At 40.0% G+C, this 19,920-nt stretch overlaps 1 protein-coding gene and 2 long non-coding RNA genes across 3 annotated transcripts in view; 2 read left to right on the forward strand and 1 right to left on the reverse strand.

Annotated features, from left to right (window-relative positions):
- The window catches only part of LOC121656730, a 16,715-nt gene extending 2,939 nt beyond the window's left edge, over positions 1-13,776 (reverse strand). Inside the window, exon 1 of the long non-coding RNA XR_006013450.1 lies at positions 13,250-13,776. This is a non-coding gene — a long non-coding RNA (uncharacterized LOC121656730). The remainder of the gene's footprint in view (positions 1-13,249) is intronic.
- The window catches only part of LOC121656682 (C-type lectin domain family 4 member F-like), a 781,688-nt gene that overhangs the window by 387,662 nt on the left and 374,106 nt on the right, over positions 1-19,920 (forward strand). The gene's annotated exons all lie outside the window — the stretch shown is intronic.
- On the forward strand, positions 5,216-11,058 carry LOC121656747. Its single transcript, XR_006013467.1, has 3 exons — positions 5,216-5,246; positions 10,066-10,104; positions 11,019-11,058. It is a non-coding gene; the product is annotated as an uncharacterized LOC121656747 (long non-coding RNA).

Raw genomic sequence — 19,920 nt, forward strand, 5'->3', positions numbered from 1 at the left:
CTGAGGAGCTGTCGCCGCTTTGTGGAGGATGAGCCCCGGGATGACCGCCGGGAACCGGGCGCCTTGGTCTGCGCAGAGCCGGTGGCTGGTGCAGTGTTGGTCGGCTCCGGACCGACAGCGCAGCTGGATATCATCCCTTCGTCAGGAGGCGGTGCCGACAGGACCTCGAAGCGGTTTGATAAAACCAGGGCGGATGTTTTCTTGGTGCGGCATGTTACCTCGGACCAGAGTAGCGATCGTTTAGGTGTGGAGCTGGATGAAGGCCGGGGAGAGGTAGCGAGATCCCATGGCACGGTGTCCTGAAGTGCCGATTTCAGCGAGGCTATGCACAGTGACTGCTGGTGGGCCACATCCAGCAGAGAGTTAAGTATTTCACTCTTGGACCTCAGCTCTTCTGATAGCTTCCGGATATCTTCCCTCAGGCTAGTGATCAGTTTGTCTTTTGGTTCCAAGCAGTTATCCGGAAGGGTAGCCATCTCAAACCGATAGCTAGCAGTGGCTGGGGCTTGTTGACAGCAGCGTTCCCACGCTGTCAGTCGGCGGCTGACAGTAAAAAGCGAAGAACTCGCTGGTTAAAATTAAAAACAATCCTTCTCCACCGTAAAAAGGGAGCTAAACGTTCGACTGGTAAAAGGTTAAAACGATATAAAAAAACCGTTAAAACCAGATAAAATCCACAGTCAGCGGCATTAGTAGCGGTCCGTTGATGTGGCCTTGACTTATGGCGTTGTGAGTGTAGATTAGATTAAGTCATGTGTGCTGGAGCAGGGAAATTTGGAAAACCTGCAGGATTGTGGCTCTCGAGGACCGACGTTGGCTACCCCTGGTTTAGAGTTTTTATTCAACCTCCTTATTCATCAGACCATGATGTTCAGACTCTGTTATAACTTATAACTGAAAATAAAAAAGGGGAAATAAACTGCTGACCTGACATCAGAAAAGTAACATAATTAAATAAATGACAAAATCTTATTATCTATTATAATATACAAGCTACAGAGTTCACAGAAACTCTACAGGTAACTAATAATTTCCACAACAGTCTGTGGCAGGAGGCCAAATTACAGATTATGTAATGTATGAAAACCGTGTTTTCAGCCGGATGCCCAACACTGGTCTGACACATTTCTTATAAGTCTGGACAAAGTGTAACGTTAATTAACATACGTCTTTCAAACTCAATTTTGATAAATGTTGGTGGTGTATTCTCAACAAGAGACAACTGAATAACCTAGGGTCAGGTTGGGTTTTTCCTCCAGCAGCAAATACCGCTAACAAGTGTAAGCATGTGCTAGCTAGCTCAAAAGACACTCTTCTAGCTAACGTTAGTTACCACTTCCAGTAAACCCGTTGGCGAATGCTGCTGTTGGCTGTATAGCCAAAACTAACTATTAACCAAAGCATAACATCACAGTTTTATTGTTGCGACTACCGCCAAATCCAACCAGTTCAAACTGGTCTGTCTGCTAGCCTGACGATGACGACACAGACCCACTGCACATGCGCAAGCGGGTGTCACCGTCACCACAATAAAGGAGGTGACAGACAACTGCCATCTACCAATCAAGTCCTTGAACTATGTTCCAAACTGACGAATCAGACTGGAGTTGCTTCTGTCACTGCCCGTTTACCTTAGAAGCCCGACTAGATGCATGAGCAAACGGGACGCTATCGAACTTCGAAAATAAACTTCATTCCATCACTACCCGCCCCAAGATACACAATTTGCTGTGCCCATCTTTGCATGTGCAAAAACAACTTACAGCAACCTAGGCAAAACTTAAATTTGATTGAGAGTTGATCTTTTAACACTGTATCATTATTCATGCATCAACAATTTTTCAACAGTTAATTGATCAACATTGTTTGGATGTTGAATCAACATTATTTTTCAACTGATATATTTCAGAAATTTTTTATTAGTCATGGTTGTAAAAATAATGTTAATTCGACATACAACAAAGAATTGTTTATATTTCCATGGTGAATCCATGGTGAGTTGACAACACTACTTCAACTATTTTGTGTTCAACGTTGTTTTAAAATTGAATCAACGTTTTTTCATAAACTGACATTATTTCAACCACATTTAAACGTTTAACGTCGGTCGAATGCCAGCTGGGTATTATCACACTTAAATCATCCAAGTTACAGTTGTAATTGTATTAAATCTGTCTACATTATTTCGATGATGTTGTTAGTTAGTAGACTGATATGTTTGAGAACTTAACTTATTTATATTTTACACAGTTTTTAACCAAGCACTGGAATTTCTGATTTCACCTAAAGTCACCACGCCCCTTTCTATGAGATCGTTGAGCCCGCTCCCGCCCCTCCCCTTCTGCTGGCTTTGGCAAACAGTGAGTACATGCCATTTTTTTCTCTCGCTGAAATTATTAATATTTTAATTATAAACAGCTGTAAACGTCCTCGAACATGTCCTGAGATGTTGATGAACTGTAAGCGAAGTAAAATCAGTCCAAGAACGATTGAAATTAATTACTATTTTAACAGTTTTAATCGAAACGGACCGGAAGTACATCCACTTTGCTTCGTCACTCTAGCGGAGATTAGTAGCTAATGTCCCTCGGTTAAATGATTAATTTATAAACTATAAACACGTTTAAACATCTCCTAACATGTCCAGAGTTGTTGCTGAATGGTAAACGATGTAAAATTCTGCCAAAGAATAATCGAAATTTACCATATGAACAAGTATATTTTAACAATCTGAAGCTAGCTAACCGTTCGCGTTGCTAACGCTAACGGACGCTAACGGCTAATTTTAAGATGATAAATATGGGTGTGTCCCAAACGGCGCACTTCTATACTTCGGACACTACATTTAAGTGCTTAGTGCGCTGACACAGAAATTTCAGTAAAAACTCAGTGCACTGAAAGTACCCGAATGCTGCCCTAAACTCGGCCAAAAATCTAGTGCGAAACAATGGACACTACACGCACTAAACGGACACCATCTTGCTGACGTAGCGGAAGGGGAGGGACTCTCAACCAGTTTTTCAGAGCTGGCAGCCACCGACTAAGCGATACCGATGCAGGCGGAGGGTATTTTCAACTGTTGTAAGTATGAAGTTATTTGATCATAATTCTAATATACACTGCAGCATGCTTCTTATCTCTTCTATCCTTGATGACAGTTATGGATCTGATCATTTGTTGGAGGCTGCAGTAGAGTTAGCAACGTAAATGTTAGCAGTTTTATAGCAGATTTCGCGGATGTAGATGGGCTATAAGTGTTAAAAATGATTAATGCTATAGGTTCCGTATGTTTATTCATGATTGTTGAACCTCCAGATTAAGCACTGCAGGGTCTCTGGCGTAAACGAAATGGTCCTTGATCTGAAAACTGATTAGGAAACACAGCTGGTTAGAGAACCGGCCCGTTTCCATGGTACCGCTGACGAAGCCGTAGCTGATTGTACATCACTTTAGATAAGCGCCTGCAAAGTACCCATAAAGTACATAATAATGTTTGCTTTTATATAACCTGCCATTCTGTGTTCACCGTAGGTCACTGTGGCATCAAACTACAGAGCAAGCAGTGGCACTGAGGCATTTACCACCTGCGGGCTACGATGCTGCTGTGGAGAAGAAGAGGTGGCAAGAGAGAAATGTTTTAATAAAAAGTTTAAATAAAATGTTTTCTGTATCCCTGTTTTAGCGTCTTCATTACTGCATTTCATATTTTAAATGATGGTTTCTAGTATAACCGGTTTACTGTTGCCAGACGTGAACGGTATCAGTGTAAACACAGATGAAAACAGATGTATAATGTAACGTACTTTAATTCAGTTAAGATATCTTTGCTTATTTAAAAGCTGTTTTTTAGTGTTTTAAATTGCACTTTATACTAACAAGTATGAGGGAGACATGCAAAGACACATGAATGTGTGCTGATGGTTTCTATTATCAACTGAGATAGATTAATACAGTGGAGGCCGCGGTTCTTTGTTTCACAAATGAGGCCTTTTAAAAGGCATTTAATAGCATAAAAGTATGTTGACACGCAAAAACGTATGTTAACATGATTTTGGAAGAAAAAAAAAGTATATTAACAGAGCGGCGCTGCTAAGCTGGTACGTCACTACCGGTAAGTGCAAAACGTTAGTGCTCAATTTGGATCAGGACTTACCCACGATAGTGTGCACTACAGAAGGTAGTGCTTAGTGCGCACTACACACTACCTTCCAGTGCACTCATGTAAGTGCGCGGTTTGAGACACACTCTATGTCTTCAGCTCATGTTAAACTTAAAAAAATAATTCAAACAAACCAACGAGCAACCAAATTTATTTATCCTTTAACCACAGAGCCGAAGTAACTCTGACCTGGCTAATGGCCGATAGGGAGAAAGCAACCAAATTCATTACTATCCCACTCATAGTAACTATAGTAGCGATTAGCATTATGCTAACTGCTAGCTGTCTGTTAAACCTGAGCTGGTGATAATTAGGTGTGTTTTGTCAGAGGGCGTCATATACAGCTAACTGCTAATGCTATTGTGTCTGGATGGACTAATCAGTCAGAAAACTCTCATTCTCAGTTAAAAGGTTTAATATGCACAGCTGGAAAATTAATAATGTTATAACTGAGTTAACTGCTAAGCTGACATGGACCAAAACATGCAGAGATGAGATGTTTTCTCTGGTGGCACAGACAGGTATGAGGATTTTTACTGAAACCAGAATAAACATAGATAACGAAAGGACTCTACAGTCTAACTGCAGCTGTGTCTTACAGCTGTTTGCTGTCAGTAAAGGTGAGACATACATCAGATTGACCAGATGGAAAATGAATTACTTGTATTTATTACTGATTTTATGTCCACATGACTTTTAACATACTACTCTACACAGAAATAAAATGACTGCTTCAGTGAATTGTTTTTTATGGCCAGGTCATTATTCTGTAAGAACTTCTTTAGAGGAAACGGGTACAGTTAAACTGGACTCCTCATACAGCAGATCTGTTTGAACTGGATTATAATTACCTGAACTGGACTGTATCATTAAAAATGCCCTGAGAGGACCTGCTCATTATCTGGTGTTTTATAAATTAGCTGCATTGAAGATTTTACAGTAAAATAAAATGGAAATGTGGTATAATCAGTATTATGTGTGTGCGCTGGAGTTCTGGCAGACTGACTTCTCTCTGCTCAGATAATAAACTGTTTATCTGTTTTTCTCAGACTACAGAGAGAAACACCTGGTGTTTATCGACTGTTTGGTAAGTATAGACTTACCTGTGATGTCATTAACTCTGTAGTGGCCAGGCTTCAAACACAACATCCAAACGCATTTGTGGCGATCTCTGGAGATTTTAACAACATCTCCCTCTCTGCAACTCTACCAACTTTCCAACAGTTTGTCAGCTGCTCCACCAGAGAAAACAAAACGTTGGACTTATTTTATGCAAATATTAAAAATGCATACAGCTCCTTTGCCCTGCCACCTTTAGGAAGATCAGACCATAACCTAGTTCTTCTCTCCTCCTCCTACAAGCCCATCGTTCAGCAACAACCAGTCATTAGAAAGGCTATTAGAACCTGGTCTAATGAAGCTGAAGATGCTCTGAGAGGATGCTTCGAGGCTACAGACTGGAACGTCCTATGTGAACCTCATGGAGATGACATCAATGCCTTGACTGAGTGTGTGACAGATTATATTAACTTCTGTGTGGACAGCACCGTTCCAACAAGAACAGTGAGGTGCTTCCCCAATAACAAACCCTGGATCACCAGTGACCTGAAAAAGCTGCTGAACATCAAAAAGAAAGCTTTTAGGGATGGAGACAGGGAGTTATTGAAGTCCACACAAAAACAACTTAAAACACAAATGAAGAAGTGCAAGGAGGACTACAGGAAGAAGTTGGAAAGTAAGCTTCAGAAAAACAATGTGAGGGATGTGTGGTCAGGAATGAAGAAGATCACTGGCTTCGGGATAAAGGAGGATCAGACCGATGGAGGTCTGGACAGAGCGAATGAACTGAACATGTTCTTCAATAGGTTTAGCTCACCTCCTGCTTCAACCCCAACTAGCCACACACCCTCCATGAGCCCACAGCTTTCCTGTCACACCTCCACTCTGTCACCCTGCAGCTCAGTCAAGGACCTGGACACAACCTCATCTCCCTCCACATCAGGACTTCCTGAAACCTCCTCTGCCTCCACCTCCACTCTGTCTGTCTCCTGTAACCAAGTCATGCAACAACTGGTGAAACTGAACCAGAACAAGGCTGCAGGTCCAGATGGTGTCAGTCCCAGAGTTCTCAAGACCTGCTCAAAACAGCTATGTCCGATTCTCCAGCACCTGTTCAACACCAGCCTGAGCCAGAAAAGAATCCCGGTGCTGTGGAAAACATCCTGCCTTGTTCCAGTGCCTAAAAAACCACAACCAGCTGAACCAAAAGACTACAGACCAGTCGCCCTGACATCTCACGTCATGAAAGTCCTGGAGAGACTCTTACTGGCTCACCTCAGCAAGCAGGTGAACACCTTTCAGGACCCATTACGGTATGCAAACTGTAATGGGCTTGGGGTTGAAGATGCAATCATATACCTGCTTCAGAGAGCCCACTCTCATCTGGACCAGTCAGGCAGCACTTTGAGGGTCATGTTCTTTGATTTCTCAAGTGCTTTTAATACGATTCAGCCTGCTCTGCTGTGTGAGAAGCTGCAGAAATTCCAGGTGGATCCCTCCACAACCACCTGGATTTATGACTACCTCACAAACAGACCACAGTTTGTGAGACTGAAAGGTTGTGTGTCTGAGATGGTGGTCAGCTGCACTGGAACACCACAAGGGACTGTACTTTCACCATTTCTATTCACGCTGTACACCTCAGACTTCCAGTACAACTCTGAGTTCTGTCATCTGCAGAAATACTCTGATGACTCAGCAGTTGTTGGGTGTATCAGTGATGGACAAGAAGCAGAGTACAGAGAACTGGTCGGTCAGTTTGTGAAATGGTGCGGTGACAATCATCTCATCTTGAATACCAAGAAAACAAAGGAGATGATTGTTGACTTCAGGAGGAACAAGAACACACATAGAAGTGTTTCCATCATGGGAGAGGAGGTGGAGGTGGTGGAGGAATACAAGTACCTTGGAGTTCAGCTGGACAACAGACTTGAGTGGAAAAGCAACACTGAGTACATTTACAAGAAAGGTCAGAGCAGACTCTACTTCTTAAGGAAGCTGAGATCTTTTAACGTCTGCACCAAAATGTTGCAAATGTTCTACAGGTCTGTTGTTGAAAGTGCAATCAGCTTTGCAGCAATCTGCTGGGGCAGCGGCATCAGAACCAGAGACTTGAAAAGAATTAACAAACTGATCAAGAAAGCCGGTTCTGTGCTTGGAGTAACTCTGGAGCCGCTGGAGTTGATCATCAAAAAAAGAATTCTGTACAAGCTGACGAAGATAATGGAAGATCCTTCACACCCTCTACACAACGCCGTGACGAAACAACAGAGTGTGTTCAGTGGGAGGCTTGTTCAAGTCCGATGCAAGACAGAGAGATACAGAAGATCCTTCCTTCCAGCAGCTATCAGGCTGAAGAACAAAGCCCTTAATTAATTAATGTGATTGTTTTACTTTACTAAAAAAAAAAAAAAAAAAAAAAAAAAAAATTACTACTACTACAATATTGAATTTCCCTTTGGGATTAATAAAGTATTTTTCATTTCATTTCATTTCATTTCATTTAAAGCAGTGGTTCTCACAGTTTTAGAAAAAAATGTAAATTAAAATACATTTAGACTGAGAAATTACTTAAGATATTTTTATTTATTTGAGTTATTTGACTGGGACATTGCATTTGTACATTGTCACAAAATATTGTAGCTGATGTCATGCAGAGTTTTTAAGCCAAAGCTAGTTATCAACTCTTGTCCAGCACATTATTTATGAATACATATTGTAATGCTGCAGCTATAAAACCTTCATCAGAAGAGATTCTGTGTTCCTGAGGTTCCTGACTTTAAAACAACCAGAAGAAACCACGGCTTTAAACATTTTCATGTCATGTTATCAGGATTTTACAGTCATGTGAAGCAGACTGTCCATCTTCTTCCAGTTCACAGGTGTAATTTATCAGGACATAATGAGAAGTTATCTGGTTCTCACCAGCTCTGAAAATGAATTTAATACACCATCAGATAAAAACATACACATCCATCTAACCATGCTGTTATTTAATGAACCAAAACATGAAATCTGATGAAGACCAAGTCACATCGATCTTGTCCTGATATGTTAAACCTTAGAAATGAAAGAGTGGACTTTGTTTTACCAGGACTGTTAAATCCAGTGGGTCCTGATGGCCTGAATGGAGTTAAATGTGATGGAAGAAATGTTCAGTTTTAATGGAGTAAAGCTGGGTGATGTCTTAAAAAATGTTCTGATCAATCAGCCTGTTAATGTTGTGTGTTAAGATAATTTTTTACATCTTGGTATCACGAGTAAACCTACAAACCAGTCTAGATGTGGAAAACTCGGAGTGTGTAGTGGTCGGGAAGCTGGAAGCTGATAAGGTATTTTAAAGAGCCAACCGTCTCCAGAGAGCAGAAGATGACCTCAAACTGAAAGTCTCTGTTTTTATTCACGTATGTTCTCCTGAATTCAGCTTTCTTCTGGGAGAAATTCCTGATCCTGGATTTTTTGACTGTTTTTGGTTTGCTGTGAAACAACCCTTCCAAAATCTGAGCCAGTAGAAACAGATGTAATAGTGACATCACAACCAGCTCAGAGTAAGCAGACCCAGTAATCAGAGTAACTAATTTATGTTGACTTGACAAAGTGAAACATGAGTCAGTAAATCCACCATCATGTGATCAGCCAGAGTGACTCAGGCCTAAACTGTAGATTCACTTCTAAACTTAAACATGATGATTTATCCTCTGACTCTCTGTCCAGGTGATCTGCTGAAGCCAGACTCTCCTCACCTGGAGGAAACTCTGTCAGGTAACACAGACAGACCCACAATGAGACACCTGGATGAGCTTTGACTGACATTTCTGTTTCACAGCAAGCTGAAAACAAGCAGAGAGAATCACAGATTACAGGTTTTCACAGAAGAAGGTTCAGTTTTAGGAGGAGAGCAGGATGTTTGTTCAGTCAGTCTGAGCAGGAACAGATCAGACGTGAAGAAGAATATACCTGGATGAAGGTGGAAGAGGAAGATAAATGATTCAGTTTTACTTTATCATCACATCTGGTGCTTGTTTTAAAAGCTGCTTTAGATTTCTGACATGAGATTTAACTAGCAGTCATACAGGCGTCTTCCTCCTTTGTCCAGGTTATCTTAGAGCAGCAGATTTAAACATTTCTTCTTCTCAGGTTTCTACATGTGAACACACTGTGTGTTTCCTGAACTCAGACCTGATCAGACTGGTCCAGTTCTCGGCTGCTGCCTGGATTTAACAGATATGAGGTCTCCCTCTGAGACTCTTTCAGCCATAAACACTGAATCAAGGAGCTGCATAGAGCTCTAGAATAGAACATTTCTGTGCTTTGTTTTCTGATTTCACACAGAAGAAATGTCTGACTTTACTGGACAGTAATGAAAGCATCTCAGGTCTTTTCTAGAATATTACAGACACTACTGTCATCATCTCCAGTAAATAAAGTCTCTGTAATGCTGCTGCATTCTGCTTCAGTGACTCCTAAAGACACTTTGGCCTCATTTAAAGATGCTGAATCCTGTTTTATTTACCTGCAAACATGACGTTATGGTTCTCAGGGATGGAAGAAATGAGACATCGAGATGGAAAATATAGAAAATATTCAGGTTAATTTAAGTGGAACTTCACTTTTCTGCCGTTTGTAAAAAAATATGATTATTGATTATTGTCATGGGTTTTTAGTTAAGTCATTGTTGCCCTAACAGTACACAGTATTAAAGCTTTAAACCCAGACACACCAGCAGCTACAGTCCAGCGAACACAGGTTATCTTAGTAACTGAAAAGCTGTTTTACCTCCACAGCTGGTTACCGACTTTAACCAGAAGAGATGGATCTTATAACTAACCTGTTGTCTCTTTTCTCAGGCTGAGAGATTGTTGGCTGCGTTCTGTGCTGCTGTTGCGGTACGTATGATCATTTTGGAAACATGCAGTGTTCCTGTATTCTTACAGAACAAAACAGAGATGCCTCAGAAGCCGAGTCAGTAAAGTGTAGATGAGTTCCTGTAAAGTGGATGATTTGACATCTGTAGCAGAGCTTGTTGGACACCATCAACATCAGCTCATACAGTCTCATGTTCATCTGCTCATGTCTGCAGTTCAAAGTCACATTCATGTTTCTTCTTAAACTACAGGAATGAGCTATAAATATTAATAATTAGTCCAGCAGCTTGTAGAGAACCAAGCAGCTGTAAACAAAAGTTTCTCTGAGGATCCTGACATGTTCCTGGAAAGCTTTTAGTTCAGAACATGTAGAACATCTACAGCTGTTATTTTACATCTGGACCATAAACACTTGGAGCCTCTGAGATGATGATCAGAGCTCCAGCCTCCAGTAAAACCAGTCAGGTGTCCAGACTCAGCAAGTGGGACAGGATTGTGGTAAAGTTGTACTCAGACCTGTTCCTGCTACTTCCTGTTTACCTGCTATCGATCATCCTGTCAGTGTGCAGCTGGTTAACATCCAGACCAGCAGACCTGGTCCTCTCAGACTGGATCCATGAACTGGAACATCCGTCGTCATACAAGATGTTTTACAGCTGATCTGCTGCTGCTCTGCTTTCCTTCTGACCTCTGATCACTTCTGTATCAGTCAGCAGCAGGACTGATGTCAACTTTTTAGAAAGTGGACATGATATTTTTATCTTTGATCATGAAAGCTTCCAGCCTTTGAATTGATCTTCTACCAGCAACTTACAGTCCAGAAAAGTCTGGATCAAAGCTCATCCTGTTGAGACCAGAGCAGAAGCAGTCAGCTGTGAGATCAGATGATCTGATGGTTTCTGGCAGTGAACTAACTCCTCTCTTTCTCCTCTCAGACCCAGAGAGAACGGGTTTCAGGATTCCTGCGTGTCTGGTAAGTGTTTATAGTAGATGGAGGTTGAGTCCATCACGTGACTGATTGTAGGAGGTTTTCACATTTAAACATTTTCATTCTGCTTAAGTTCAATAAATATTGTTATTGATGAGAGCTGCTGACCAGGTGAGTTCCTACACATGTGTTAATAAAAACACATCTAGAAACATTAAGCTGAAGTCAGACATGAGAGACGAGCTGTTCTGCCTGTAAATGGATCAGACCTGGACTAGCAGCAGTGGGCTGAGTCCACCAGTATAAAGCCGACAGTTTCCAGTTGGAACTTCCTGTTAGGTCCCGTTGAATGGATTTAACGACCACAGCCAGAAGCCAGCACGTGTTCATGTAATTATGACACTTTATTACGATCAATGTGTTCAAGCTTCATCCTGGTTCCTACATTTAATAAATGAATCAGACCAATAAGCAGCTGCTGACTCTTCCTCTCAGACCACATCCAGGAGCTGAAACATGGATCATCATGCTACAGAACACCTGCAGCTCTGATGTTTTCTCTCTGCTCATTTATGATGTGTGATGGTCAGTTTAAGCTCTGTCATCAGTAACATGTAAACATGAAGTCTCCATCTGAGTTAATCAGCTTTTGGATCAGGAGAGAGCAGGTGAGTCCTGTCAGCCAGAGGTGGGACTGGACCAGAACAGCTGGATTGTTCTGGTCTAGAAACTGCAGCTGCTGTGTGGTGAACTTGTTTTCAGGTCTGCATGACATCAGAGAAAGTCCAGATCTACCTAGACTACAATCTGCAGTGATCACATGTGTTTGGTTCTGGACTGATCTGGTTCATGTAGACCAGGACTACACAGTTTGGTCCTGTGAGGGCAGCAGTCCTGCAGGTTTTATAAAGTCTCCCTGCTCCAGCACACCTGACTGAGTTGTTGTGTTGGAGCAGGAAACACTGAGAACCTGCAGGACTGCAGCCCTCGTGGGACTGAACCAGCAGTCCTGATGTAGAACAAGGCCAGAGGGTCTGAGTGGGTTCTATGTTTCATGACACCTGTTATTTTCACACAAACCGCTGGAAATAGTGCTGCACAGAGAGTTATTAAACTTTGTTTTTCTTTCATCTTTCTCTAAATTTGAAGATCTTGGATGTAATTTTATATTTTTATGTATAAAGTGGAAGATTGAACATCTGCAGCTTTCAGTCATTACAGACCTGTTACTAAACCCACACATCAGCTCATTCAGTCTCATATTGAATAAATATCTGTGAAGCTTAATGAACCTACATTCAGTCAGTTTCATGTGGCCTTTCTCAAACTGCAGGGATGAATGAGAAATATGATTAATTTGTGTAATATAAGCAGAAAAAAGTGCAAAACAACTTTCAGAACGTTTATATCACATATGTTTCTGTAAGAATCCTGATGTTACTGGACCAAAGCGTCTTATTAAAAAATAAAGACTCATCTTGATATTTCTTACGATTGTACAGGAAAATGTGTTTTTAATAAGGAGAATTTATTTATGCGTCATTTTATAATAAATATAATTAATGGGTCTCCACATAAGTTTAGATTGTTTAAATCATCAGTTCAATGAAACACAATGTCTAATCAATATTTTATGTGTCTTCCAGGTGTTCTGGTGTCCTCCACTCTCTTTACCCCCCCCCCACCTCTATCATTTTTGGACATCTATCTTCCCTGTCACTCTAGTGCATATCTATCTAATTTTTGGGCATTCTATCTTGTATCAATCTATCCTCATCTATCTTTAGCACTCAAGGTGGTGCGCCATATTTGGGTTGGACCTTCCGATAAGAGTTTGTACAACATTTTTGAAAAAGTTTTCTGGACAAAGTTTTATGGAAACCCGGTATTTTGGACAAAGATTTATGGAAACCTGATATTTTGGACTAACATTTATGGTTATCTGATCTTCTGTCTTGGACTCGCATTTTTGGATTTTCTGATATTTGGATATAAACCCTCATCAGTTTTGTGTGATCCTGTTAAGGTCTACCTGTTCTGATCTGAGAGCATCTCTGCCTTCGCACTCTATCTCTCCGCTGTTTTGTCCTATCCTGCACCTTAAACCTACAATTGGAAAGAATTTGATCTAATTTAACTAGAAAGCATTGCTATACATCGTACTCTTTCAGATTTGACAAAGATTTAACATTCAGTTGACCAAAGAAAAAGAACATTATTTTAAATATAATTCTGTACATTTGGAAAAACAAATTTACTACATACACAGAAAATTTGGATTGACTTCAGAGATATTCCATACTTTATATCATTTTGTTCATTTGATAGAGATCAGCTGTATTTATTGATCTCCAAGTAACACATCTTTAATACAGCAGTTAATACAGTAATTTATAGTTCACTGTTGAGATAAATCTACAAAAATCCTAATTGGATTATAGTGGGACTCAGAGCACTGTCATTTATCTCAGTTTGTTGCTGATCCTCATTCTGGACTAACTGAAGGTTTGTGATCTGTAAGTATTTGTGCTGCACTCAGTTAAAGTTTATTTGTGTTAAAATATATAAATAAAAGTAGAGATAACCGCTAGAAGTTCCTGGAGTGTGTTTATTTCCAGTGAATCAGCTGTTTCAGCTCCTGTGCTGCTGCCACTGGACTAACTGCAGGTTTGGTTATTAAAGTCTTGCTATAAAAGACCACATCCAGCATTTGAGAAGCAGTCTGCTGTCTGTCCTGAGCTGACGAAGAGAAGAAGCCAGAGACCAGAAGCCATCTTCATCCCATCACCGTCACTGCTGCTGCTGTGTCCCAGATATATGAAACAGTCACAGATCTGAATAGAGCTTAGTGTCATATCTGAAACAGATTATTAAATTCATACAGTTCTATCTTGGCAAAGCTAAGAGTAGCATTAAACCAAATAAGTAATCTGGTGTAACATCTGATGTAACTGATCTCTATATATTTCTTGATATTGAATCTTCCTAAAACCTAGTTATAAATATAAATTGGCTCCTGAGAAATACAGAAAATCAGTATCTGATATTTTCTGTCTCCTAATAACAGTTACTGGTTTAGTTTAACAGATTCCAGCTTATTCATCTCATTCAGATTAATTTTTGAAGATTTAAGGACTTCATAGAAATTTTTAAGAACTTGGTTAATTTACAGTTTAAACAAAAAATACTTTTAGGAGCGTTCTTGCTTGACCACTTGCACTGCTTACATTTTCCTGTAAGAGTTGGTGCAAATCAGATTATTTTCAAGTGAAAACCTAGTTGATTATTCACACCAATAAACTCCGTACCAAAACTTTTAATAGTTTTGGGTCAACTGATAAATACTAGCTGATTGTGTAGCCTAAACATTATATTTACTGGTATAATTTTTAAATAAATACTGATAGAAACCTTTCAGTATATTGTTGTAAGTAGCACAACAGTTTGAAAATAAAACCTGCATAAATTCTTGTCTTCAAATATTAAATTTGTGCTTTTGAAGAGCATCAACAATGAGAAAGTCTCATCAGAAGTCTCAAGCCATGAAACGCAGATGGAAGGAGCAGAAAGAAGGAAAAGTTGAACAAGCACATTTCACTTCTCAGAGCACCAACCAGGTAAACGTGTCTGTGGCATCCACTGAGAGATCTTCACCTGCAATTCTGGTTTCTGATGGAAATGGTGGAATGAATGGATCACAAACTTATGTTCCCAGTTTATCACACACTGCAACTACACAGCAGATAAATCGGGCACAGCCACAAGTTTCTTATGCTGACATGGTAAAGAGAGGAAGTCACAGAAATAATACGCCTGTTGTAGAGTCTTCTAGTGCTCAGCAGATAAACAGCAGAGATCAGACCAGTTTCTCCACTTCAGCACCAGCTTCTGATGGTAAAACTATCATGAATACTCCCCAGCATGATGCCTCTAAACACCAGGTAAACCAGAGTGTACCACCGGTATCTTATGCTGACATTCTGAAGAGAGGACTTGATGCAGCTGGACCATCTCATCAACACAGAATAAACATGGAACGTCAACCATCTGTGACACGAGTGTGTGCTCCAAGAAGTCAGGATTCAGTCAGATATGGAGTTAAATCAAGAAACAAACAATGTGTGGCAAACAGTTTGATGTTTCTGTCATTTCTCCATGAGGATGAAAACATTACCAGGGCAGATCTTCAACGTGTTTTGGATAAAGGTGATGCACTGTACCGACAGATCATACAGAGGTTTCCTGGTAATGCCTATTTGGCAACTGATGAATTACCAGAACAAGTAAAAGCACGAAAAACTAAATACCACGTAGACCTGACTCAGCCATCTTATTATGGGAACTTAGGAGGTGTATGTGGTCTTCAGAGTCTTGAGACTGGACTGAACCGTTTGTCTTCAGATGTACAGTATGCAGTGCTCATCATGGGTGGGTTATCGATTGGAATATTTCGAACTACTGATGGTCGTTTTGGCTATTTTGACCCACATCGAAGAACCAAACATGGACTGCCAGTACCACCAGGAATTTACAACATTGGGAGTGCTATAATGCTGATATTTACACATCTGACTGACTTGATCAACCGTATCAAACTAATCTATAGTAGATTTCACATGCCATTGCATCGTGAATATGAGCTCAAGCCCCTGTCATTTTACATGGAAAACTCATCCAGCCTGGAAAATGCTGAGCCAGACAGAGAAAACAGATCAACAGCTATTGATACACCAACTCTGGTGCATGAAACTGTGGATGAATCAGACGCATGTAAAGCCACTGATCAGTCTGAGAACATTTACCCAGACATGTCATCTCATAGTAATGCTGTTGAACAACACACTGAGGTGGGATCTTGTGCAACACAGGACTGTTTCAGAACAGAATCAAACCTGACACCTATCACTGAGATTTCTGCTAATGTTGTGAATGTATCCAGTGAACTTGTGAGACAATCTCCTGTTGTCAGTGTTGAACCAGAACAGTATGAGATCATCTCATTTGCAGCATGTAATACCACTCAATTTGAAACAAATGTTTCTTTACAAACCATAAACAGACCAGCTAAAGATCATTTTGATGCTACACTGCTACAAATTCCCTGTAAACTGTCAAAGTTTTCTAGACAGGAAAGGTTAAAAATGAAAAGGAGACTATTAATGACAGAAAAACCAAGACAACAAGAGAGGCAGCGATATTCTTCTAATGAACTTTATAGAGCAAAGAAAAAATGTTCCTCTACCAAGAGATATCAAAACAACCCTAACGTTAGACAAAGAAAACTCAGTACATCAGAAATCAGTACAAACACAATGCTGAATTTAGAGAGAAACAAAGATCATTTATCAGGAATTCTTACAGAGAAAATGCTGAATTTAGACAGAGACAGAAAAATTACATATATCATCATTACAGACATAATAAGGTGTTTCGACACAAACAAAAAATGTATATCAGAAGTCGTTACAGACAAAGTAAAGCATTTCGGCACAGTCAGAAAACCTATATCACCCAACGTTATGCAAATGACAGAGTATTCAGACTCAGACACAAACAAGTGATGAAACAACTGATGAGAGACAGATACAATAACAACCCTTCTTTTAGGATGATGCATAGATCAGATTGTGCTGTGCATGTAAAAGGAAATACAGACGAATGAACCGAGAAACTCACAATGTAGTAACTGAACCAGAGAACAGAATAAATCCCATTGTAGAACAGAACCAGAGTGAGCCAGATAACTAGTTTAATCAGTGAGGCAATATCTGTTTTCAGATCAAATATAAAAGCAGGTCCCACCTTGTTTTATTCTTCATGTGAAAAAGCATTCTTTCCCAACCAAGTTAAGGTTTTGCAAAAGATCAAATTATAAGAAAAATCCAGATGTAGTTGCACAATGCCTGACAGGAAAGTATGTACATGTTTGTGATGAATCCTGTATAAATGAGCAGTGCTCTGTGTCCAATGAGAGAAAGAAAGAGTGGGTTTGGTCACACATGCCATGAACATCTTAAAAAGGGAACATTGCCAAGACTTTCTGCAGCAAATAACCTTCAAACTCCATGAATTCCACCTGAACTGTGTGATCTAAACATCTTGGAGAGACATCTGATAGCAAAGTGCATACCGTTTTGCAAAGATCATTCCTCTTCCTAAAGGCAGACAAAGACTCATACGTGGAAATGTGGTTGTGTGTTCCATCAGAAGTTAATGAGACAATTAACATGTTGCCTAAGACTATACGGTCTGAGTCTCAAGTTTTGCTAGTAAAGCTGAAAAGACCGTCTGTCTTATAAAAGGCCACCAGCTGTTTCAGTCTGTCACCTGTCCAAACTTGTTCAAGCACTTATCAAGCTGAAGCAGGTCATCCCCAGTATCAGGATATTACTATCCGAGACGAAGCTGAACTCTGTGATCCAACACTTCCTGATGCAGATGATGATGATGTAAGCATGGGAGAGGATGACTATGATGTAAGCTGATTTAATGGAGATTGACATGATTGAGAAAGATGCACTGTGTGATGCAGAAAATGAGCCTGAACGTGATCAGGACATGCAAAGTGACACCTGAACAGAACACAGAGATGATGCAGAACCAGATGATCTACCAAATGGAGGTTTGCTATAGAATCGTGTCTTCAGCCTGTTGACATCAGATGATATTCTCTGTTACACCGATAGCATCTACTGTGTTGCCCAGCAGAAAGAAATGATCCAGTCAGCTTTTTTAAAACACCAAAACTTGAAGCCATAGCGTTTCCCTGCCAATTTCCTGCGGGTCAGAACACCATAGATGAAGCTCGAGAAACATATGTCACACCTAGTAGATATTTCAAGTCCAGACTTTTCCACATTGATGAGCGGTTTGCTAGAGATCCTAATTACTGTTCTTTGCACAATTTGTCACTGAAATTCACTTGGCTAATTCCAGCATGTTGTAAATATGGAAGCAGTTAGTTGAAGTTTAGTTTAGCTCTGTTTATTTCAGATTAGCTTAGCTTAGTTTAGCTTAGCTAAGGACACTAAAACAGGTGGAAACAGTTAGACTGGCTTTGTCCGAAACCACAAAATAGCAAATTAACTTTTTTATATCATGTTTTTTAGAACATGAGAGTAAAACTGATGTTCCCCTTTTTGAGAGGAAGCATTAGGGGGCTGAACTCATCTCTGCGTAGTTCTCATCAGCCGCTACAATATGTGTGATTACCTGTTTTAGCTTCTAGGACGCCAAATGGAGGCCGTGCTCAAACTAATTTAAAGCTTGAAACACTTTAGTTTTATTTTCTCCACTCTTAGTTTTTGCTCTTACATGGGCAAAAGCTCATCAGCTTTTGTGGAGAAAGTAACAATTGTTAAAATAAATACTGAAACACAGGAAGCCACCGGAGATGGTCACAGATGTGATACTCTGATACTAAGGGAAAGTTGGAGTTTCCTACATGATATATTTAACATAAGATATTTTCCAGAAAATCTATTTTTTTTAATCTGTAATTATAAACAGGAACTCATCTTGTTTACAAAAAAATAAATAAATAAATAAAAAATAGTGGATATGTAAAAGAAACCATTCGAAGAAATGCCAAAGTTTTGGGTGAAATGACCGACCATCATACAACTAAGACTGAAAAATGTGGTTTTCTTTAGAGTTGATGCTTTATTCTGCGGCAGCTTGTTGTCTGGATGTTTACTATCGTGTCCCATCCTAAACAAGCCAAGTGTGTCATGTGAAGCAAAAAATTGCTCAAAATGTAAAAACCGCACATTTTAAAGACAAATATCTTGTGTGTTTCAGAGATGCAACTTAAACACACACATGCAGGTTGATAATGAAGCCGAAATTCTGTATCTTAACTGTGAGTGTATTCAAAGGTTTATAAGTTACTCCTTCAAATACACAAGAGTGGATGAAATAACTTCAATGGCAGGTGTTTGTTTAACTCACTGGCATCTTTAAAACATGAAAAGTCACCGAGTGAATTAAACAGTTTCATCTGATGATCCTCAATCAAACAGACACAAAGCAGTATGGACATGCGTTCATGCTCTGTACATTATCAATACATTTAAATGCACATGATAATTTTCACAGTCACATACAGAACAAGCAAATGTTGAATATCTGCTTCATCTCTACTTTAAGGTTATAAGTATCTGATACTACAGCCTCCAGTGTGTGGCTGTAATTACCGAACTACCACAGTGAAGGAGATGAACTCCGACAAACTTAGAATCAAGGTTTTTAGCTGATGCATCATACTTACTACTTGGAAGGCTACATACCTCCAACGTTGTAACCAACACAGGAGTTCTGGTCGCAGTATCCTGGAGGCCCTGGAGGGCCAACTGGTCCAGGAACTCCAGGCCGACCAGGAGATCCAGGAGTTCCAGGTCGTCCTGATGGACCCTGGCTGGCCAGGTCGGCCTTGTCCTTGGGCACCTGGAAAAGAAGACGATAAAGATTTCAGTGGACAAACGCACCAATCTAAACAAATGTTTTCCTATGGCAGGCAGTATGATGCATGTTCATTCAGGCTACTCTCACAAATGATTCGTATGATTTCATACGAAAAGTAATGCACTGATATTCATACATATCCTGCGAAATTCTCACCAGGCTTTGACGTGACGTTTGCTCTGTAGGCGTTTCCTTTATTTTCATTGGAAAGTGCTATATTTAAAAACTACACAACATGCATTAATTTATTAATTTGTATTTTCTGCAAATGGATATTGCCTTTAGTTTGTTCCATCATTTCTACTAAAAATATATTTTTTTTAACCGGATGTCACACGGTGGCGCTGTCGAGTTTGTGGCGGTGCCGAAGCTGAGAGCCATACTTTCTGCTGGATATTTCTCTGTCTTCCTCGAACGTAAGTAGAACATTTATTTATCATATGTAT

Source organism: Melanotaenia boesemani, chromosome 17 (genome assembly GCF_017639745.1).
Source record: "Melanotaenia boesemani isolate fMelBoe1 chromosome 17, fMelBoe1.pri, whole genome shotgun sequence".
Lineage (NCBI taxonomy): Eukaryota > Metazoa > Chordata > Actinopteri > Atheriniformes > Melanotaeniidae > Melanotaenia > Melanotaenia boesemani.